Source organism: Bombyx mori, chromosome 28 (assembly GCF_030269925.1).
Source record: "Bombyx mori chromosome 28, ASM3026992v2".
NCBI classification, from domain to species: domain Eukaryota; kingdom Metazoa; phylum Arthropoda; class Insecta; order Lepidoptera; family Bombycidae; genus Bombyx; species Bombyx mori.
The window spans coordinates 385412-408996 of NC_085134.1; the positions used below are offsets into that span (position 1 = coordinate 385412).

At 33.9% G+C, this 23585-nt stretch overlaps 1 long non-coding RNA gene and 5 other non-coding genes across 7 annotated transcripts; all 6 read left to right on the top strand.

Annotated features, from left to right (window-relative positions):
* The first annotated feature begins 1144 nt into the window (after nucleotides 1–1144).
* On the top strand, nucleotides 1145–3650 carry LOC134201627 (uncharacterized). Of its 2 annotated transcripts, XR_009976998.1 has the most exons (4): nucleotides 1145–1218; nucleotides 1395–1466; nucleotides 1920–2040; nucleotides 2132–3650. It is a non-coding gene; the product is annotated as an uncharacterized LOC134201627 (long non-coding RNA). The 2 variants fall into 2 exon arrangements; XR_009976997.1 differs by lacking the exon at nucleotides 1145–1218 and having other exon boundaries at nucleotides 1227–1466.
* An 11068-nt stretch (nucleotides 3651–14718) lies between these two features.
* On the top strand, nucleotides 14719–14792 carry TRNAN-GUU (transfer RNA asparagine (anticodon GUU)). The gene has a single exon. It is a non-coding gene; the product is annotated as a tRNA-Asn (tRNA).
* A 790-nt stretch (nucleotides 14793–15582) lies between these two features.
* TRNAC-GCA (transfer RNA cysteine (anticodon GCA)) lies at nucleotides 15583–15654 on the top strand. Its single transcript has one exon. It is a non-coding gene; the product is annotated as a tRNA-Cys (tRNA).
* A 427-nt stretch (nucleotides 15655–16081) lies between these two features.
* Nucleotides 16082–16163, top strand: TRNAS-CGA (transfer RNA serine (anticodon CGA)). Its single transcript has one exon. It is a non-coding gene; the product is annotated as a tRNA-Ser (tRNA).
* A 2383-nt stretch (nucleotides 16164–18546) lies between these two features.
* LOC119630763 (U1 spliceosomal RNA) lies at nucleotides 18547–18708 on the top strand. The gene has a single exon (XR_005246438.1). It is a non-coding gene; the product is annotated as a U1 spliceosomal RNA (small nuclear RNA).
* Nucleotides 18709–21850: 3142 nt separating this feature from the next.
* LOC119630774 (U1 spliceosomal RNA) lies at nucleotides 21851–22012 on the top strand. The gene has a single exon (XR_005246443.1). It is a non-coding gene; the product is annotated as a U1 spliceosomal RNA (small nuclear RNA).
* The last annotated feature ends 1573 nt before the right edge of the window (nucleotides 22013–23585 follow it).

Sequence of the window (23585 nt, forward strand, 5' to 3'; positions counted from 1 at the left end):
ACGGCTCTTGTGGTTTGTGTCAGGGGGGTGCAACTCCCATACAAAGGAAAAGAACATTCAACTAGCGTCATCTTTAGGAACCGGCGAGGTCATTTTTGAAACGTTTTGGCCTTAATGAACTAATAAACTCACTAGATGGCAGATACGAGTTCTGACTCAATAAAAAAGGTTAGCGTACTTTGAAGCAGTGCTTCCACTTTTAGGGAATTCTCCCTTTTTTAGGGAAAAATAGCTGATATTTTGGATGATAAAGACAATTTAAAAAATACCAGGATTTAGGATATTTCGGGGTAAAAAGCAAAGCCTATACTAGTAACTGTTGTGAATTTTAAAATAAACGGTTTTTAAAGTAAAACAATGACCATTTTATTTTATGGAGAGAGAATGACATTAAGTCGAGTTGACAAGTAAAAGAATAAAACAGAGTTGTGTATAAAAACTATTAAGAAGGTTTGATTCAACAGTAACCCTCTAGTAAAGTAAATCATAGATTAAGCCACTGCTTTTTTCTTAGGGATTCCCCAGAATCCCAATAAGTATAATCCGCCAAACTTTTATTTACCTATTTTCGTTGATGTCACCAGAACTTACTTGTATTGTAATATACAGGTACTTCATGTACCATGAAAGATTATCATGGTAATTTCATTTACGAAAACCTTGTAATTGTCATTTCACTTTTGCTAGCAGTTCCTTCTTCAAAGACTGAGGTGGAAAGATTATTCAGTGTTCTCAAATGTAAAAACTGACAAAAGAAACAGGCTTTCTAATGAAACCCTGAACGGCTTGCTTCATAGAAAGTTCCCAACTTTGCCAGCAAACAATTGCTCAATTTTAGAACCGAACAGTGTTAGGTTGCGTGCAGCAAAAGAATATAAAAGCAATGCGTCGACTTCCTTGAAAATTCTAATCCTATAGATCTATGATCTTCTGGGGGCGTTTATATTATATATACCTACATTAAATAATATGCTGTGGTTTATTTTCTGTATTTTATTTATGCTTTCTATATAAAGGATTTATGAAAGTTGTCTAGGAAATTTTAGGGATAAATTCAAAAGAAACTAGGGTAAAATGTGTTAAAAAAAACTTAAGTGGAAACACTGCTTTGAAGTTTTCAAAATCCCAGGGCCGTAAAACAATCTCAAAAAAAAAAAAAAAATGTTTTCAAAATGTCGTAACGATTTAATTTTTTAAATCGTTTTTTTTGGTCTTGGTGTGAGTTATTTTACGTTGTAGTATTAATTTAGAGCATCTTTTAGCTTTATGAGAATATTAGACGATTAGACATTGAGAAACTCTGTTTTGAATTCTCTTTAGACATAACTTGGTTCCAATACTTTTTTCTTCGTTAGCGTTTCGTAAGCCTGTGTAACTATTTTCGTTTCTTACAGAAAGTTTATTATTAAAAATCAGCATGCCTCGAAGATCGAAAATGAAATGCTATTTCGGATGCCTTGATAACGGTGAGTTTACACTATTTTCCCGGTATATTATTTGCTAACAGAATTATTATTCATAATATAATTAAATGAATTAGCACCAACTAATGGTCCTTCCTATTTCTGCTGCCTAGCTATCATATATGTTAAGTTTGATTAAAACAGTCGGTGTTAAGTCTCGTACTATCACACACACCTCAGATAATAAAATTGTCTCGAGTGGGTGGAAGTATTTATGTTTTGCAACTCAGCGTATTATATGCTTATTGTCAAGTGGGCCCGAACTAGTTTTTTGGAGTGATCAATCAGTCATGCTTTCCTGTTTAAATAAAATACAGCACAATTGATCTCACATCCAAAGTTAGATGATGGCATTCACATTTTGTTTCCTGGTGTTTGATAACCAAGTTACACCAAGTGGCCTGTGACCACGTTCATCCTTCTACCCAATATAAAATAATGTTTTTATTTTTGTAGACAAAGGTTTGATAATGACAAAATTTTATGGAAAAATTATAAGGAGCACTAAAATGTCTGAAACATGAAAAGATTGATGCACTATATTTGAACCAGAACGTGTTATGTAATATATTAATTTGTAAGTATGATTACATTAACACTAAATTTTTCATGGTCGTATTTTTTCAATATTTGTTACATACTTAAGATACTTTGTTTCTCCGTTTCAGAAGAGAAACTGATTCAGCAAGGAATGTGAACTCACAAGGGATCTTAATTTTTTTTAAATATGTTTATAATTTATAAATTAATAATTGAAATAGTTCATAAGAACTAAATTGATGCCAATTTTGTTTTAAAATAGGTTGTTTAGTTCTTATAGTTATACTATTACGTTTGAATAGTTGTAATTAGTAAGTTAGTAATATATGAAAATACTGATATAAATTTTTGTAAATGAGCTTTTGTAAATTCTACGAGAAGATGATTTTAATTAATGATCAAAAGTCAACGATCTTCAAAAGCATTATTTGCAATTATTTAGATTAACTGTGGAATATATTTGCTAACTTGTGTTTTCTGTATGAGCAGATATAAATGAAAATGCCCAAACATGATAATGTTTCTTACATTTTCATTATGTGAAATCAATATGCTTGTGACTGAGTATATTAATAATTTATTAAAACTTAAGTGATAGACAGCAACCGCTATGACACTGCTGAAGTTTATAATCACTGGTGACCACTTATCATGAGCCGGGTTGTGTGCTCGTCTGCTGTTGAGTGCAATAAAAATTTTCGAGACCCTTTCTATTATTTAGATGTAATATTAATGTACATTTAATTTGGATTAAAAGATAAATTTACATTTTATGTTTGCATGTGTATGTTTATAATTCATTTGCATGTAACGAACATCAGTTTCTTTTGTAACAAAATGCAAACTAATGGTTTGTAATGAATGTAATTAACTTTAAGATGATTTTCTTTCAATCTGCTGTTTGTTTCATCTAGTATTACCAAAGCTAAAGCATCAGAAACGTCAGAATAGAAATAATTTAGTTAAAGAATAAAAGTATAACTATTGTAATCATGTCTAAGATTACTATAAGTGTCATTAAGTACAAACTATCAATATTTAAGAGTACTTTAAATCATCATTACATTTTTTAAACATTTTTTGTTTTTTTTTTTGTTTTTCAAATCATGTAACAAAACGTTTGTGCAGAACAAAATGTCACATGTTATGAACATGATTGTGGGTTAATCGTTTCTTAAATTTCTAAATGTTTATAAGAATGCTAAGAATAATTTAGTATTCACTTTAGTGTGTGTATTATCTCTACAATGCTAGTTTAAATGACAATTATTGTATGACGAAGCATAGGTAGTATTTATAGATGTAATATTTTCATACAAGGTCATGATCTGTCACGATCAACTTTAAGCAAGAACTGCTATCATTAAGAAACAAATTTATTAAATTTAATTCAAATTGTCTACTATGTTTATAATGGAAAGCTGACATGTTTATATTTCGCACAAATGACTTAATTGACATTGAATGATTTGATTATCTAGACTTAATTAACTTTTAGATAACTTTCGATTTAATGTTAATAAGTACGCTAGTAGGATTAATCTAGAGGAGTTATTGTTATTCGAAGTTTTATACAATTGTACGTTCATACAATCTTTTAACCGAAAATTGTTTGTAATATAGGGAAATTAAATAGCTTACAGAGAATTACAGCTTTTTATTTTAAAAAACTGTTTTCTCTCTGTATGAAAAGATCTTATCGATTAGAATGCTGAACACAATCAAACATTCCTTAATATCTCATAAGTACTACCGGGAATTCCAGCGATTCTAAACGATAAGATTTTTTCATAAAGAGAGTTATTAAAAATATTAAAATTACTAAAAAAGCCACCTGGTGGGGGGTAGGGAGACTAATAATCGACCGTAGCGACGCCTGCTGGACCGGGCTTTAACTAAAGCAAAAATAAAAATGAGAGTTGCGCATCTATCTCTAATATATTAAGTGTATAATCTATGGTTTGTGTTAGCAACGTCATCGGTGTGCTTAGTGCGAGTTTTGTAACGTTCTCGATAGCGAGCCAGTTTGCTCAAATTTGTATGCAATTGGAACAGCGCCCCTAGCGGCAAACGTACCCGGTGTTATTTTGTGAGTGCGAGTTCATATTAACGTTGTGATCACGTAACCGAGTAATTTTACCGAAATGAGTACCACGAATGACATTTGTGCGAGTGCGTGTTACAAATTAGTGGATTTTAACGTTTCGATCGAGTATTTCTTTAGTAGTTCTATTTTTCCAACTACAGAGGCAAAAGTATCATGCCATAGAGCCTAATCTTTTTTTATGAAAAATGATAATATGGAGTGAAATGGATTTGATTAATTTGAAGCATTAATCGATTGGCATGGAATGAAATGCAATGAGATCAGATAATATAGGATAAAATATAATCTCTGTAAAATTCTGATTATTTACTGAGATTTATTTCAGTGGACTTTTTCGAAGACTTCGGGAAGCTACGTCCAGCGGTTTTGTTTAATTTTTTTACATTTTCGCACTTTCACAGATACTAAACAGTTAATAAACCAACTTTATTTTATTATTGCATAGATGGGTGGACGAGCTCCCGGCCCACCTAATCTTAAGTGGTTACCGGAGCCCAAAGACATCTACAACGCAAATGCCGCCTCCCACCTTGAGATATTAGTTCTAAGGTCTCAGTATAGTTACAACGGTTGTCCCACCCTTCAAACCGAAACGCATTACTGCTTCACGGCAAAAATAGGCAGGGTGGTGATACCTACCCGCGCGGACTCACAAGACGTCCTACCAGTAATTACGCAAATTAATTTTGCGGGTTTGATTTTTATTACATAATGCTATTCCTTTACAATTAAAGTCAATCGTAAACATTTGATAAGTACGTATTTCATTAGAAAAATTGATACCAGCCGGCGGGATTAGAACACCGGTGCATCGAAAGATACGAATACACCGGACGCCTTAACCTTTAGGCCACGACGATCTCAAAATTACACTTATACACGAAGAAATATTAAATACACATTAATTAAGAAACATTAAATAGACAAAATAAAACAATTCACACAATTTAGCTCTTCGCGGTCCCTCCAAAATGTCTTTTCATCTTTTATTCCTAGTTGTTCAATTGTAAATAAATAAATCAAAATCAAATCGAGTTTACGTTCTGTACGGTGAAAAATGAAGAATTGTGAGTGTGAGTTGAGATATGCTACTCGATTCGCAGGGCGTTTATTCACCGAGAGCAGCAATATTATTATTTCTCGTATATTGGTAGCACATGGTGTTTTGGCATTAGACCGTCTAAATGAAATACAACGCATTTTAACAGTATTTTAATGGGAACCATCGACTTTCAAAATTATTCGGGTAATGTCACGTGTTCAATACTATTTTGTACCTTTAGAATTAAAGTGGCTCAACCCAAAATTCTTATTTTCTGGTAAACTTCAATATTGTAATACAATAATTGTATTTTTTTAGTTTTTCGGTTTAAACACTTTAAGGCATGCCATTTTATTTGAAAAAGACAGAAAGAGTACTTTGTCCTTTTCTAGACTAAAAGAGACTGTTTAATTTTATAAGCTGATAGAATAATATAGAAAAGAATAATAGGATACCCTCTAATCGTCACATTGGAAAAAGGTATGGCTTTATCATTTTATCATTTAAATTATTTTTTATTGCACTTATAAAACTAATTTAATTTACAATATGTAACTACATATATCTATAACTAATCCGTACTTGTCAAATTCCTCATAAATTGTCAATATTCTTAATAAAATTCCTATTAATAATATACAAGTGCAAATGTTGAGCTGCTTGCTAGAAATGATATAATAGTGTTTTGTTTTTTTGTTGTTTCCTTGTAGGCTGCCTGTAATAATCTAAATCTGTGTGAAAGGCAATAAATGATTTTATTATTATCTACTAATGGTAGTCCAGTGGTCGAAATTTGACCATAATTTATTTAAATTTTAAGTTTGAACATTATTATAGTTCTATTGTCACCTTTCTATTATCATCATTTCTATAATAATCATTGCTCTATGTCGCCAAGGCTACATTATAGAAAAATAATATTAAAGACAAAAAATCTATTCTCAATTTGACCACAGATTGATAAATCAATAAACAAAAAAAGTATAAATGCATGTGTGTGTGTGTGTGTCAAATACATGGTAATGTGTGTAAGGTTTTTTTATTGATTTAGTTTATTTTTTTATTGTTTATGCACAATAAAAAAAAAATATTAGCAATCTGCACTACTTCTCTATATTTTCTATAAGTGTGGGAAATTTAAAACTTCTCCGTCCGCGCAATTTTCGTAAAAAGGAGTACAACATTTTTGCTTCACGTATTACCTACTTAAAATGTAGGTTCTTAATAATAATACATAAGTGTTTTGAAATATAAAACTAATCTTAAATTTTTTAGTTATACCACTTCCATTCTAAGGGTGCAATTTCGTAAACAAACTTTGCCGTAATGGCGTAACCTTTAAAATACACGAAATCTGCCCAGCATAAACATATTTTTTTAGTAACTTTAATAGAAGTATTAGAATTAGAAGTTTATTATAGAATTTATTTAATTGTAATTACATATTTAGACATACTTAACATAATTAATCTTGAAATAGGTAATTATTTCAGCTTTTTTTAATTAAGAAATTATGTTTTACATAGGTTTAATCATTTACCCGTTGAACGTTTATAAAATGATTGTATTTACGGTAACAGTGTTGATGATCTTCATTAGGTGGCCCAAATATACTAAAATTATTACGAGCATCCATCCTTATTTATAAATGTGTAAAGAAGCAAAATTATTATTACATTGTTCAAATTTCTATATAATTTATAAATATAAATCTGTACGTATGTACCTGTAAATATGTATATTACGCGCGCGTGTGTGTGTGTGTGTGCGCGTGTGTATGTGCGTGTGTGTATATATTTCTATAATAGATAGGTACACAGTGTGCAATTCATTTCGAAATTATTCTTGCCCATCTAATGGTTGTCTGGAAGAGATCACTCTTAGCGATAAGACCAAGAAAGAATGTTTCACAATATTTGTTCATTTTGTGTACAATAAAGAATACTCTTTCACTGGTGGTAGGACCTCTTGGGAGTCCACACGGGTAGGTACCACCACCCCGCCTATTTTCGCCGTGAAGCAGTAATGCGTTTCGGTTCGAAGGGTGGGGTAGCCGTTGTAACTATACTGAGACCTTAGAACTTATATCTCGAGGTGGGTGGCGCATTTATGTTGTAGATGTCTATGGGCTCCAGTAACCACTTAACATCAGGTGGGCTGTGAGCTCGTCCATCCATCTAAGCAATAAAAAAAAACAACTCTATCTCACTCTCTCTCTCTCATCAAACAACTCTTTAAAAAAAAGCAATGATTTAATAAGAATTAAATGAAAAAGCAAAGAATTAATATGTATTTACAACTAGCTAGACGTCTATAAAATTTTCTAACCGAAAAAATATATGTGTATAATCCATTAGAATAGATAAAACCTTAAAAAACAACATTATTATTAAAAACGAAAGAAAAAAATCTTGATATTGTATTGGTTTCACGGCAAAATTTTTAGTGACTACTTAACTTGCTTGAAAGTGAAGAAATACTCTCAAAATCCATTAATTTGCAACTCGCACTCGCACATACAATAATCGAGAGGCTCACTTCGGTAAAGCTATTCGATACATGAGACAGCAACATAAGCAAATCTTCTCTCTCCCACGAAATGAGATTCATAAGCTTACCACTAGGTGGCACTGATACAAACTCACACAAATTAAACATAACATTAACATCGACTGAGTAATTAAAAAAACTCGCACTAAGCACAGGTACATTACCCATTACCCCACTAATTATAAATATCGTTAGAAAGCTTGGCATTTCAATTAAACGCCTTAAAAAAAAACTTGCGTGCTACCAATATAAAAGAAAAAAATATCGCTTCTCAAGATGAATAAACGTCCTGCAAATCGATTAACTCGCACTCAGAGCTCCGCACGTTTCACCGTGAAGAGCGTACACTCGATGCGAGTCATTCGATTTCATTTTTGAAACTCGCACTAAGCCTACAGGTTTGAGCCCCGTGAGCTCTCGTACTAATTAGGCGAATCTAGAATAACCCCTCGAGGTTACTTATACTACTTATACTTACTTAAACGTCAAATCGAACTAACATTAAACACTAGGATCATTACAAATTTTCATTTTCGGCTTTAATTTTTATACCATATTAGGTCATGGCCGCCTTCATTTTATTTGAAGTCTGCAGCTTTGATGACATTTTCTATATCTGAACTTAATGCCACCATTTATTACACGTGAGATGGTTTTTATTACAAAAATCTATTACTGCTGACATCGGTGTCGTCGAGCTTATCAGCATGTGACTAAAGCTCTAATATTAAGTCGTGTGAAGAATGACCGCATGCACCATTAAAACCTAGCCGCATAGCCAAAGTTTCTTCAAGCGCTGATCGAAACTAGCTTAGCCGTATCGAAATAAATATCGTAATAATGATGGCTGAATCAATGTACCACCTCAATAATATCGTGGGTAGGTCATTATTTCATTTTATCAGTTGTCAAGTTGACCTATTATTAATATAATATAATCCAATTTATACATTATACGTGAAGCAAAGACTTAGTACCCTTTTTTACGAAAATTGCGCCGTCGGTGGAGTATGAAATTTCCCACACTTACCTATGGAGAATATAGAGGGGAAGTGCAGAATGTTAATATTTTTTTTAAATTATGCATAAAAAATATAATAAACTAGCGACCCGCCCTCGCTTCGCTTCGGAAACATTAAAACACACATGAAACCAAAAAAAAAAAAAATTAAAAAAAGTAGCCTATGTTCATCAGGGACAATGTCGGCTTCTAATGGAAAAAGAATTTTTCAAATCGGACCATTAGTTTCGGAGCCTATTCGAAACAAACAAACAAACAAATATTTCCTCTTTATAATATTAGTATAGATAGATAAAAAAAACATTACACACACACCCATATATTATACTCTTTTGTTTATCGTTAAATTCTGTATTTGTAGTCAAATGAAGAATAGATTATATTGTTGGTCTTTAATATTATTTGTCTATAGTGTAGTTTTGACGAAATCTGTGATTAAAGAAGTGTAAGTCTTTAACAATAGAACCATGTTGGGACTTCCTTTTCCTTATTCCTTCCTCAATCCCCTATCCACGCCTTTTTTTTTTTTTTTCCTACCTAAGCTGATAGCCTTGAGAGGCTATGTCAGCGTAACCCTAACTTTAGTAGGTGAGCTCACGGGGCTCAACCTGACGATGTTGCTAACACGAACCCTAGCAAGAGCCGTGCTTCGCAGAATCTACCACCGCATCGGAAACGCGACCCACTGAGAAGATCCGGCGAGAAACTCAGTGGGCTGTGTCTGAGAGTTAATTTACTCGTCGAGCCCTTCGTCGCAAGCGACGGGTTCGACGGGAACGGTGACCGGTGCTTGAAGTACCTAAAAGCACCGTTAGTGGATCGGGAGGATCCGAGATGACGTGTTTTGGGCGACGTCGACTGCTTTCCATTCTGTCCGCAGGATCGGTAGGCTTAGTGCGAGTTTCAAAAATCGAATCGAATGACTCGCATCGAGTGTACGCTCTTCACGGTGAAACGTGCGGAGCTCTGAGTGCGAGTTAATCGATTTGCAGGACGTTTATTCATCTTGAGAAGCGATATTTTTTTCTTTTATATTGGTAGCACGCAAGTTTTTTTTTAAGGCGTTTAATTGAAATGCCAAGCTTTCTAACGATATTTATAATTAGTGGGGTAATGGGTAATGTACCTGTGCTTAGTGCGAGTTTTTTTAATTACTCAGTCGATGTTAATGTTATGTTTAATTTGTGTGAGTTTGTATCAGTGCCACCTAGTGGTAAGCTTATGAATCTCATTTCGTGGGAGAGAGAAGATTTGCTTATGTTGCTGTCTCATGTATCGAATAGCTTTACCGAAGTGAGCCTCTCGATTATTGTATGTGCGAGTGCGAGTTGCAAATTAATGGATTTTGAGAGTATTTCTTCACTTTCAAGCAAGTTAAGTAGTCACTAAAAATTTTGCCGTGAAACCAATACAATATCAAGATTTTTTTCTTTCGTTTTTAATAATAATGTTGTTTTTTAAGGTTTTATCTATTCTAATGGATTATACACATATATTTTTTCGGTTAGAAAATTTTATAGACGTCTAGCTAGTTGTAAATACATATTAATTCTTTGCTTTTTCATTTAATTCTTATTAAATCATTGCTTTTTTTTAAAGAGTTGTTTGATGAGAGAGAGAGAGTGAGATAGAGTTGTTTTTTTTTATTGCTTAGATGGATGGACGAGCTCACAGCCCACCTGATGTTAAGTGGTTACTGGAGCCCATAGACATCTACAACATAAATGCGCCACCCACCTCGAGATATAAGTTCTAAGGTCTCAGTATAGTTACAACGGCTACCCCACCCTTCGAACCGAAACGCATTACTGCTTCACGGCGAAAATAGGCGGGGTGGTGGTACCTACCCGTGTGGACTCCCAAGAGGTCCTACCACCAGTGAAAGAGTATTCTTTATTGTACACAAAATGAACAAATATTGTGAAACATTCTTTCTTGGTCTTATCGCTAAGAGTGATCTCTTCCAGACAACCATTAGATGGGCAAGAATAATTTCGAAATGAATTGCACACTGTGTACCTATCTATTATAGAAATATATACACACACGCACATACACACGCGCACACACACACACACACGCGCGCGTAATATACATATTTACAGGTACATACGTACAGATTTATATTTATAAATTATATAGAAATTTGAACAATGTAATAATAATTTTGCTTCTTTACACATTTATAAATAAGGATGGATGCTCGTAATAATTTTAGTATATTTGGGCCACCTAATGAAGATCATCAACACTGTTACCGTAAATACAATCATTTTATAAACGTTCAACGGGTAAATGATTAAACCTATGTAAAACATAATTTCTTAATTAAAAAAAGCTGAAATAATTACCTATTTCAAGATTAATTATGTTAAGTATGTCTAAATATGTAATTACAATTAAATAAATTCTATAATAAACTTCTAATTCTAATACTTCTATTAAAGTTACTAAAAAAATATGTTTATGCTGGGCAGATTTCGTGTATTTTAAAGGTTACGCCATTACGGCAAAGTTTGTTTACGAAATTGCACCCTTAGAATGGAAGTGGTATAACTAAAAAATTTAAGATTAGTTTTATATTTCAAAACACTTATGTATTATTATTAAGAACCTACATTTTAAGTAGGTAATACGTGAAGCAAAAATGTTGTACTCCTTTTTACGAAAATTGCGCGGACGGAGAAGTTTTAAATTTCCCACACTTATAGAAAATATAGAGAAGTAGTGCAGATTGCTAATATTTTTTTTTTATTGTGCATAAACAATAAAAAAATAAACTAAATCAATAAAAAAACCTTACACACATTACCATGTATTTGACACACACACACACACATGCATTTATACTTTTTTTGTTTATTGATTTATCAATCTGTGGTCAAATTGAGAATAGATTTTTTGTCTTTAATATTATTTTTCTATAATGTAGCCTTGGCGACATAGAGCAATGATTATTATAGAAATGATGATAATAGAAAGGTGACAATAGAACTATAATAATGTTCAAACTTAAAATTTAAATAAATTATGGTCAAATTTCGACCACTGGACTACCATTAGTAGATAATAATAAAATCATTTATTGCCTTTCACACAGATTTAGATTATTACAGGCAGCCTACAAGGAAACAACAAAAAAACAAAACACTATTATATCATTTCTAGCAAGCAGCTCAACATTTGCACTTGTATATTATTAATAGGAATTTTATTAAGAATATTGACAATTTATGAGGAATTTGACAAGTACGGATTAGTTATAGATATATGTAGTTACATATTGTAAATTAAATTAGTTTTATAAGTGCAATAAAAAATAATTTAAATGATAAAATGATAAAGCCATACCTTTTTCCAATGTGACGATTAGAGGGTATCCTATTATTCTTTTCTATATTATTCTATCAGCTTATAAAATTAAACAGTCTCTTTTAGTCTAGAAAAGGACAAAGTACTCTTTCTGTCTTTTTCAAATAAAATGGCATGCCTTAAAGTGTTTAAACCGAAAAACTAAAAAAATACAATTATTGTATTACAATATTGAAGTTTACCAGAAAATAAGAATTTTGGGTTGAGCCACTTTAATTCTAAAGGTACAAAATAGTATTGAACACGTGACATTACCCGAATAATTTTGAAAGTCGATGGTTCCCATTAAAATACTGTTAAAATGCGTTGTATTTCATTTAGACGGTCTAATGCCAAAACACCATGTGCTACCAATATACGAGAAATAATAATATTGCTGCTCTCGGTGAATAAACGCCCTGCGAATCGAGTAGCATATCTCAACTCACACTCACAATTCTTCATTTTTCACCGTACAGAACGTAAACTCGATTTGATTTTGATTTATTTATTTACAATTGAACAACTAGGAATAAAAGATGAAAAGACATTTTGGAGGGACCGCGAAGAGCTAAATTGTGTGAATTGTTTTATTTTGTCTATTTAATGTTTCTTAATTAATGTGTATTTAATATTTCTTCGTGTATAAGTGTAATTTTGAGATCGTCGTGGCCTAAAGGTTAAGGCGTCCGGTGTATTCGTATCTTTCGATGCACCGGTGTTCTAATCCCGCCGGCTGGTATCAATTTTTCTAATGAAATACGTACTTATCAAATGTTTACGATTGACTTTAATTGTAAAGGAATAGCATTATGTAATAAAAATCAAACCCGCAAAATTAATTTGCGTAATTACTGGTAGGACGTCTTGTGAGTCCGCGCGGGTAGGTATCACCACCCTGCCTATTTTTGCCGTGAAGCAGTAATGCGTTTCGGTTTGAAGGGTGGGACAACCGTTGTAACTATACTGAGACCTTAGAACTAATATCTCAAGGTGGGAGGCGGCATTTGCGTTGTAGATGTCTTTGGGCTCCGGTAACCACTTAAGATTAGGTGGGCCGGGAGCTCGTCCACCCATCTATGCAATAATAAAATAAAGTTGGTTTATTAACTGTTTAGTATCTGTGAAAGTGCGAAAATGTAAAAAAATTAAACAAAACCGCTGGACGTAGCTTCCCGAAGTCTTCGAAAAAGTCCACTGAAATAAATCTCAGTAAATAATCAGAATTTTACAGAGATTATATTTTATCCTATATTATCTGATCTCATTGCATTTCATTCCATGCCAATCGATTAATGCTTCAAATTAATCAAATCCATTTCACTCCATATTATCATTTTTCATAAAAAAAGATTAGGCTCTATGGCATGATACTTTTGCCTCTGTAGTTGGAAAAATAGAACTACTAAAGAAATACTCGATCGAAACGTTAAAATCCACTAATTTGTAACACGCACTCGCACAAATGTCATTCGTGGTACTCATTTCGGTAAAATTACTCGGTTACGTGATCACAACGTTAATATGAACTCGCACTCACAAAATAACACCGGGTACGTTTGCCGCTAGGGGCGCTGTTCCAATTGCATACAAATTTGAGCAAACTGGCTCGCTATCGAGAACGTTACAAAACTCGCACTAAGCACACGGGAATGTAGTTACCGGCGGCCACGATGAGAGGGTTCTCGTGTCGTGCCGCTTTATCGAAGTGGAATCCACGCCATCTGTTGACACTACAAGAAAAAACTACGCGCATATAAAAATGGCGCGAAGTTTTTTTTTTTTTTTTTATTGCCCTTGTAGGCAGACGAGCATACGGCCCACCTGATGGTGAGTGGTTACCGTCGCCCATGGACTTCAGCAATGCCAGGGGCAGAGCCAAGCCGCTGCCTACCGTAAAAAAGTGTGTAAAAAAAAACTAAAACATGGTGCCGGTGCAAAAACGATAAAATTGTGATTTGTTGATCAATCAGCACATATAACTCTCGCCGGTGAGAAAATTGAATAGTGCATCAACGAGCTACTGAGTGAGTCCTAAAACTTATCCTTTTTCCAGTACCAAACATCTAAATTCAAAACAAACCATAATAATTGTCAAACTTATAATTTCAACTAACGGCCCGCTCCGGCTCCGCTCGGGTCAACAGAAATTTCAATGATATTTGACGTTATTTAATTATTTTAAATAAAAAAACATTTATTGCGGTTACTTTTTGTAAATAATGTGTTCTATGAAGTCTTAGTACATTATTTTATTCTATCATTAATAGTTTTCGCAGGGCACGTGATGTAAAGAATATTTTAGGTAATTTTTTTACACCTTGGGTTACTTTATTGGAGTATTAGTGAGGATCCCTAATTTTTTTTCAAAAATGATTATAGCCTATGTCACTCGGGAATAGTGTAGCTTCCAAACAGTGAAAGAATTTTTCAAATCGGTTTAGAAGTTTTGGAGCCTGTTCAATACAAACAAAGAAACAAATCTTTCCTTTTTATAATATAGATTAATTATTGTCGAATTTCGACTATGTACTGAGGGACCACCAGTTAATATTAATTAGATTATATTTTTAAGTCATGTTATGTATCACATAGATTTCTTCACAATATTTAGTGTTACATAATTTCAATACATTGCTCATCTGCCTCCGTGGCGCAATTGGCTAGCGCGTTCGGCTGTTAACCGAAAGGTTGGTGGTTCGAGCCCACCCGGGGGCGTTTCCTTTTTGATTTCTTTTTTGTCAATACATGCACTGCTAAAATATATTCTCCATTGTTACAATACACAGACAACAATTTTCAATTAATATTAATAAATATTATTTCATGTCTTTCCAACAAATTCCCAAGCAAGGGTTTTCTCGTGTGTCCGGAAGCACACATACAACAAGAACCAGACCCAGACTAGACACCGGTAGGAATCGAGTCAAATGAAAAATTCAGGCAAAAACCCTTTTTAAACTGGTATTTAAATTTTCTAAAAAGAAATAATTCTACTGGCAAGGCTGGTTGTGAGTCTAGCACACATGTACCACGTTTCGTTTTAACACTAACATAGTAGCCACTTAACACCGGGTGGGCCGTAAGCTCGCCCACCCATCCTATCCTATAAAAAAAATACACTCTTAATTAAATCAAAACAAAATTGTTTCATAATATACAATTTATATCATGTAAAAGTTTGTCGCGAAAAATCTATTAAATACATAATATTATTATTATATATCAGACGAAAGGATAATATATATTTTTTTTTTTAATAACTGATGCACAGGATCAATTTACAAGCTTGCTCTGTTTTTGTTTATTGGTACAGATTACATACACATAAGCATAATCATAGCCGTCTAATGCATTAAACTACTTTTCTCGCATCCAATCAATGTTTGAAATTTTAATTACATTTGAACTTTATATTTCGATTCAACAAATCTTAATAGTCGTTAAAATATTAGAAAGAACAGTGGATTATCGGATACTATATCAATATTTTGTTTCTAAGTGCAACGGGGATATAGCTCAGTGGTAGAGCATTCGACTGCAGATCGAGAGGTCCCCGGTTCAAACCCGGGTGTCCCCTACAAATTTTTTGGTTTCGTTCGTACGTTTTTAAGTAATTTAAATTAGGTAATGCTCTTTTTAAAATTTTGAAAAAACTGCATATTTTTTCTACAAATATATAATTTTTTTTCAATGTTTAAAATTTATTTTTAGTATAAGATTTCTTAAAATTGTTGAGTATCCTTTAAGTTACTTAACCTAAGGAGGGTTGATGTCAGGCAGGCATCCGCTCGAACAACTCATGCCAAATCCCTGCGCAGCATGATGAGATAAAAATGTGGGATTAGCGAAGAAGAAGAAAAAGTTACTGCTAGTCATAATTTTGTGGTGTTACTAATTCATTTCCTATTCATTGTTAAATGTTAATGTCCTGTCATCAAATTCCTATAAAATGTAGATAATGTAAGTTAAGATTGTATTTCTTAATTTCTTACGTTACTTGTGCAGCAGTCGTGGCCGAGTGGTTAAGGCGTCTGACTCGAAATCAGATTCCCTCTGGGAGCGTAGGTTCGAATCCTACCGGCTGCGTTTTTTGTCTACCTACCTATATATTTTTTTTATACTTTTTATTAAGTATAAATGAAATTGGCAAAAGATTATATGTACATAGTAACAAAATTATGGTTTTACGGTTTTACTGATAAAGAAAAAAAAATCAAGTACTACTTTATACATACTAATCTCAATTATCTGAAATTGAGAACATATTATTTCTTAAAGCTTATCCAAAATTTTATAAAATGAAAACGCAATAGTAGGTACCTACACCGAATTAATACCGTAGATGTAATGTGAAAATGTATTTTAAAAATTTACAAGAAATTAGGCAGCGGCTTGGCTCTGTCTACGCTCTACAAGGGCAATAAAAAAAAAAGTACCTATGTTTGATTGGTATAATATATTATGCATATTTAAAACATGGTGAGCCAAATAACTTGTAGCGTGCAACACTCGGTCGCACTCGGGCGTCATCGGATGCGATCGGAGTTTCCGAACGCGCAGGTGTCCCGTGACGTCATACTGCGAAATTCGCGCGCGTCGATTTAAGTTGATTGTAAAACGTATTATAATTTTAGTTTTAATCGGTGTCTTGTAGTGCCTAGCGACTTGTTTACTCTTTTTACTTTATAATAGAACACTAGCGACCCGCCCTCACTTCGCTTCGGAAACATTAAAACACACATGAAAAAAAAAATTTTTTTTTAAAAAAGTAGCCTATGTTCGTCAGAGACAATGTCGGCTTCTAATGGAAAAAGAATTTTTCAAATCGGTCCAGTAGTTTTGGAGCCTATTCGAAACAAACAAACAAACAAATCTTTCCTCTTTATAATATTAGTATAGATTGTACACATATTAAATTATTATATTGTTAAAAATTGGTGTGTTTGACTTTTATGTGTTCGGAGCATAATATCCCGAGAATACAAAATATAACAAACCACAAACTAATTGGTTTTTGCATCGATATATTACCACGGTTTTTGTTGAAAAATCGACAATGTACGTTAAAAGTTCGCGGAGTAAGAGCATGCGTGTGACAAGAGAAGCCAACCGTGTGCCAATATTGTCATTCGATGATTATGCGGCGATTATTAGCACTAATGAGCAGTCAAATTGCAGTGGTAACAACGTGTTTTAAAGAGATTTGTGTGGTTTCGTATTTAATTGTTTTATATTTTTTTATTTATGTCAATTATATTTTATAGAATTTTATGAGAATAAAAAAATCTTTTATAAATTTACACTTCTGTAACTAAATATGTAATACCTAAAGAGAGAGTAAATAAATTAACTAGTAATTGTAAGGAATGCATCAATTTTTTCATGACAAGTATTTTTGCTATTTTTTTATGCAATTCAAAATGAAATTTTTGCTTACCCTCTGAGTGCTTACCAAAATTTTATTAAACAGGAGTAGCTCATTGCAGCTTATATAATTAATATGCTGTACAAAAATAATTACAGCCAACCAGAATGACATAAATTGTTGACTGATTTTGGAATGTTTGCTGGCCATGAGTTGCTGATCAATTAGCTATTTCTGCTCAAAGATTATATCTTTCTGCTCACAAAAATTCGAATACTATGTTAACCATTTAAATAACAGTCATATTTAATTTATGTTTCAATAAAATTATTAAATCTCAAATAAGTTACGTTCGCAAATGAAATATGCTTACACTGCGCCATCTAGTATAACAAAAAGAAACTACGCGCATAGTTTGTTTTCTGTTAATGTTTTAAAATCGAAAATCACGCGGAACTCATCCCAAAAATCTACTCCTTTAACCTTTTCAGTGTAAAGAAACTTATAAAAAAAAAGTAATATTGGAGTTTAAAGTTGCCGGATTGAGAAATGGTAATTTCATAGGCGTAAGACTTCTATTACAATGACAAAATCCGTTCACAAATGAAATATGCTGACAGCTGCGCCATCTAGTATAACAAAAATAAACTACGCGCATAGTTTGTTTTTTATTATCGAAAATCATGCGGAACTCATCACAAAAATCTACTCCTTCAACCATTTTTAGTGTAAACAAACTTATAAAAAAAGTAATATTGGAGTTTAAGGTTCCCAGATTGAAAAATGGTAATTTCAAAGGCGTAAGACTTCTATTAAAATGACAAAATCTGCGTCCTAAACATGTATTTATAATGAACTAGAAAGAATATCAAAATTTGACGCAAAATCAAAAATTTTCAACTAATAACAACAATTAATGTAAAAAAGGTATTCTTAATGCGTGATAGATTTTCATTTTTGCCTTAATTTATCTTCGCCATCTGCATAATACCAGTTCCAACTAACACCAATAGATGTCACTAAAATTTTTCTGACAATTTCTACATCGCGATGACGAGATGTCTCACGGCCCGATAGACCTTCTTGAAGCGACGTAGAGTAATCATACTTACCTGGCGTAGGGGATACCGTGATCAACTAGGCGGTTCCCCCAGGGCGAGGCTACTCCATTGCACTGCGGAGTGGTTGACCCTTGCGATTACCCCTAATGCGGGTAACTCGGACGCGTAATTTTTGGTAGTGGGGACTGCGTACGCGCCGTCCCCCATTCATAATATTTCATAACGCAATAAACTCGTCTATTACACAACTCTACAAAAAAAAATCGTTCTTTGTCCTAACGTTTATACTAGGTTTTTTCGGTTAATTATTCACAAAAATGAAAATAAAATACCTTTTTTGGCATAAAGTTTGCTTTTGTGATAGTTATAGTAGTAATAATACTCAGTTTTCAATTTTTTTATAAATTTTTATTATTTCTATACTTTCAAAAAAACCGCGCTATGAGAGTGGGGTATTTACGTTTACACAGTGCCACTAGATGGCACTCGAATCATAAACAACGATCAGGTGTTTTGTACAAACCCAGAAAAACTTAAAATGTCACGAAAGTGTAAATATGATGCTGATGCATTTTGTTTCATATGTGGTCAATTTATTAAAGTTCAAAAGCAAACTGTTTCATGCCATATATATTTTTTTTGTCTAATGACGATCTAAAATATCAAAATTTTATGCTTTGCAACCAAAGTCAAATTTAGTGTTGACCCGTGTTATTGCTCTCTATCCAACGGAGGGCTTGGCGAGTACATTAACCCACAGCACACACAGACCACCAAGTTTCTCGCCTGATCTTCTCGGTGGGTCGCGTTTCCGATCCGGTGGTAGATTCTGCGAAGCACGGCTTTTGTTAAGGTTTGTGTTAGCAACGTCATCAGGCTTGAGCCCCATGAGCTCACCTACTAGTTAAGGCTACGCTGATATAGCCTCTCAAGGCTCTCAGCTTAGGTAGGATTTTTTTTTTAATAATTACCCTAACTGAAATCCATCGGCTATTGATGTCAGCTTTTGCAGTGCTCCAATCACTCCACTATGCGAATGGTGGGTGCATGATGATTGTATGGGGGGGGGAGCTGTCATTTTTCTACGCTTACTCGTGTTTTATTGTCCGTTGGCAGATACCAAATTAATCCTCCTATTGAAAAATTCTTATACAACAAGACAGACTGGATCTCGTGTCGTGCCGCTTTATCGAAGTGGGGACCTGAAGTAGGCGGCGGTGAGGATGACTTTATTCCGTTTTTAAGCCAGGTTATCTGAGACTATCCTGAACATTGTACAAATACGGACTTCAAAGTTTTTGTTGAAAGCCAGGAACAACAGGTTAAACTTGGAAATAAAAGCCCAGTTTACTTAAATCATATTGTTACTTCGGATGTGAAAGGTGTAGTAGCTTTACATAGAGTCAATGCCAATAAAATTGCGGTTGTTTTTATATAACACTGCAAATAATTTCATCACAAATACAGACTTTTAACAAAGCACAACTTCAAGGCGCATATTCCTGCAGCGCGGATAGAAACTGGAATCATCCGATATGTGCCTTTTTTTTTTTTTTGGTCAGGAGGAAATCGCCGGACTTCCGCCCTTATCTGGGGATACTGGGCGGGGTATGTCAGAGTCGAACTGACTAAAACCTCCTGTCGCTCAACAACCAACGTCCAAACCTCGCATGAGACAGAACTCATGACAAGGCAAAGGGGGGAAAGTGAAGCGTTTAGTGCGGAGCACATCTCTCCCATCACCCTCCCCCTCGGGACGCCGGACTGGCGGTCGTCGGCGCCACGACCACCAGCCCTCTCGGTCCGATATGTGCCTACCAACATTTCGAACAAGAATTTATATATGCCTATTAATATTCAATATCATTAAAAATAACTCAACTTATTAAAACCGCGCCAATCGTACTTTAACGACTAATTGGCCGTCTTCACTGACATTTTTTTGTTGAAGTTTTCAATATTTTTTTGATCTACATAAGAAATAATTAGACATTATAAACGCACTTGTTAACAAAACGCTAGTACAACGGCCATTGCCAGCTGACTGACAAAACCGGCGCATGCGCAATGTAGGCGAGCGGTGATGGTTTGCATATTAGATATAAAATAATAATAATTGGAAATTTAATTGTTTTTATGATCGAACAATCACCAATAGTCGTGGAACAAACGATAATAATAATTGATCAAAATTAATTAATCTGAGCGATAAAAATAAAGATATCTAGTAAAGGGAGCCAACATAAGGGTGATCATATTTTGTTTAATTAATTATAAATAAATAAAAGACGAATAAACAACTTTTACATTCAAACATTAACGAACAAACGACGAACAAATAATAAAAAATAAAAAAAACCAAAATCAAAAAAAGGGGGCCAAATTCAGTGAGTCGTAAAAATCTACGAGCTCCCGCGACGCATCGCAAGAAGTTGCGCGCATTCTTGAGATGTGTAAAGGATTGTGGTAATTGTGGAAGGGAGACGTCTTGCCGCACGAAATTGCATTGCAGCAATTCGTGTCGTAGTTATTTGTGTTGCGAATTCGCATCGCGCTGATTCGCAGTTTTGTGTACAAATCCTAAGTCCGCGTTATTTAATTAATGTTTCAATAAAATTAGGAAGTCTCAAATAATTTGCAATTACATATTTACAAATGAAATATGAATGATTTATTTTATTTTATTTCAGACAACAACAAGACCATAATAATATGTGTACATAGTATCATTGAAACATACTTAAAATTAACAAAACCAATCACTTAAAAAGATACATTTATTAAAAATAATTATTAGTTGAATTTCAACATTTCAAATATTCCATTCAACTGATACTTACTTCGAACCAATGTATAAAAATATGCTTACAACTGCGCCATCTAGTATAACAAAGATAAACTACGCTCATAGTTTGTTTTTTATTATCAAAAATCATGCGAAACTCATCACAAAAATCTACTCCTTTAACAATTTTCAGTGTAAACAAACATAAAAAAAGTAATATTGGAGTTTAAAGTTGCCGGACTGGGAAATGGTAATTTCATAGGCGTAAGACTTCTATTAAAATGACAAAATCCACGTCTTAAATATGTATTTGTAATGAACTAGAAAGAATATTAAAATTTGACGCTAAATTAAAAATTTCAAACTAATAACAACAATTAATCTAAAAAAGATATTCTTAATGCGATTTTCATTTTTGCCTTAATTTATCTTCGCCATCTGCATAATACAAGTTCCAACTAACACCAATAGATGTCACTAAATCTTTTCTGACCATTTCTACATCGCGATGACGAGATGTCTCACGGCCCGACAGACCTTCCTGAAGCGACGTAGAGAAATCATACTTACCTGGCGTAGGGGATACCGTGATCAACTAGGCGGTTCCCCCAGGGCGAGGCTACTCCATTGCACTGCGGAGTGGTTGACCCTTGCGATTACCCCTAATGCGGGTAACTCGGACGCGTAATTTTTGGTAGTGGGGACTGCGTACGCGCCGTCCCCCACCTTATATAACACAGAATATACGTCTATTAATCAGTTATAGTCAACGGAGGGCTCGGCGAGTATATACAATAATATACATTAACCCACAACACAGACACAGACCACCAAGTTTCTCGCCGGATCTTCTCTGTGGGTCGCGTTTCCGATCCGGTGGTAGATTCTGCGAAGCACGGCTCTTGCTAGGGTTTGTGTTAGCAACGTCATCACGTTTGAGCCCCGTGAGCACACCTACTAATTCGGCGAATCTAAAATAACCCCTCGAGGTTACTAGAATAGGTAGGAAAAAAAAGCATAATGCCTCGGAATCTTCAATTAGCATAGATACTTAATAAATAATAAGCACCATTTGAGAGTTAGGCCTTGTCCGCACTGCCATATTTCATCGCGCGTTTTTTTTCCTCGTAATTCTGTAACACATATTTTAATCGTATATATCGGAGTAGCCGCGCTGACGGGAAAAAAAATGTAATTTGATGGAAATTCAACGCGAGGCGGTGCGATTTATTTCCGCGCGAATATTTTGTCCCGCATAAAGTAATCTAAGCACTGCAGAATAAAATTCGCATGTTTCGCTCAGTTTCATGGATCTCAATGCCGCAAGTGGGTGAATTGAATCCCAATGTTCATGACATCTTTTGATACGTCTGTTACGCCGCCTTAGTATAGATAAATTAAAAATTTAGTTCGGTTGTCCATTTTATACGCGTGCGTCTCAACCGAGAACTGAATTAAACTGACAAAAATAATACGAAATTTTATTCGCAGTGCAAATATTATAGGTGTAATTCCGATCGCGGAACTTAATACGCGAGAATAAAAACCTCACAGTGAAATATCAAGGGTTAAGACATTTAATAATTATTGAAGTGAAACTTCTTAAGGCGCATGAGGGTAAAATTTTTACAGATGTAACGTCACGCAGGTATGCAACGGAAGTGTCGAAAATTTTTAATACAGCGCCATCTATGAGATTTTTTAATACTAACGTGCGTATGAAACCTCTTGTAGTGAATTTCAATTTAGGATTATACGTGACGTTAAAATATCGATTCACAGATGGCGCTACCTCATACTATAAAAGATGATTTACAATTATTTACTAATGACAAAATTTTACATATACTTATACATTTAGGATAATTGTATTTTAATTTTTGAAGGTTTCACTTCTAACACGTGTGAATTGCACACATGTTTCTTTTTTTTGTTTTTGTTTGTACAAGCTCTAACTGTTCCTGAACCATGATGAAATTGGTACTGCAAGGAATGTCCTTCATAGTACAATCAACGAAAGATACCTATGCGACGCCCGAGAAGTTTTCTAATGAATTATTACCTAATATAGCAACAACCACTAGACACGTATTCACGTACGATTCAATAATCAAGCAATAACCTCATGTAGTATACAACAAGGTGTAGACATCACGCTATAGAAATCAAACCCGCAAAATTTGTAGCGTTAAACAATTACTTATAATGTGATGTATTGTGATCCCGAATGAGTAGGTAGCGTCATCGTTCCGGTTTCAATAATGAGACAGTCGCGATAGAATTCAATTTAATCTTAG